Source organism: Charadrius vociferus, unplaced genomic scaffold (genome assembly GCF_000708025.1).
Source record: "Charadrius vociferus isolate BGI_N301 unplaced genomic scaffold, ASM70802v2 scaffold1028, whole genome shotgun sequence".
NCBI classification, from domain to species: domain Eukaryota; kingdom Metazoa; phylum Chordata; class Aves; order Charadriiformes; family Charadriidae; genus Charadrius; species Charadrius vociferus.
In genome coordinates, this window is record NW_009649564.1 from 820,527 (window position 1) to 821,521 (window position 995).

The window sequence follows — 995 nt, forward strand, 5'->3', positions numbered from 1 at the left end:
GGTGTGTGTGCGTGTGTACACACGTGTGTGTGCGTACGGGGCTCCCCAGGTGGAGGGGTGGGAACGTGAAGGCTGGTGGGTGCTGCTCTGTGTGTGTGTGTGTGTGTGTGTGTAGCCTGTACACATCAGGCTGGCGCTGCACGCGGAGATGTGTGTGCCGCTGTCTTTCCACGCGTGTGCAGGGGGTACAGTGCTCTATACGTGTGAGGGATGGCCAGTGTTATGTGTGCACACGTGTGCGGCCTTAGGCACACGCGCTGGTGATGTATGTGGGTGTTTCTGGCTGGGGTGTGTGTCTGTGTGCACACGGAAGGGTAGTTCAGGTATATGCAAGTGTGCCGGTGAGATATGTGTGTGTATGTGTTTGCACAGATGCATATGTCCATGTGCATGTATGCATAGGTGCTGTTACCCATGTGGGTGTGTAGATGCACACCGGCTGATCCCTCTGTGTGTGTGTGCGTGTGTGTACAGCCCCATATCTGTGTGTATGTGCATGGAAGGGTAGCGTGGGGCACGTCTATTTATGTGCTTGTACCTCTGCACACGCACGCTGGTACTAATGTGAGCATTACACACACGTGCTGGTGTCCTTGTGTGTGTGTGTGTGTGTGTGTGTGTGTGTGTGTGTGCATGTTCTGGTGCTCTGGGTGCCCGTGCTGATACTGTGTGTGTGCGTGCATCGCTACACGTGTGCTGGCACTGTGTGTGTGTGTGTGTACAGGTATTCTCTGTGTGTGTACAGATGTGTACAGGTGTTCTCTGCATCTGTATAGCTGCATGTGTGCGCTGGTACTCCACATGCACAGCTGTATGTACACATCCTGCATCTTTAAGGGTGGGGTGTGTCGATGTGTGTGTGTGTGTATACACACGTGTGCTAGTGCTCTGGGTGCCGGAGCACGTGTGGGTGCTCTGTGCATGGGTGCATCCTCCTGCGTTTTGGGTGAGGGTGATGGTGCTCTGCACATCAAAGCCCCCTGGGGTTGGGGGAG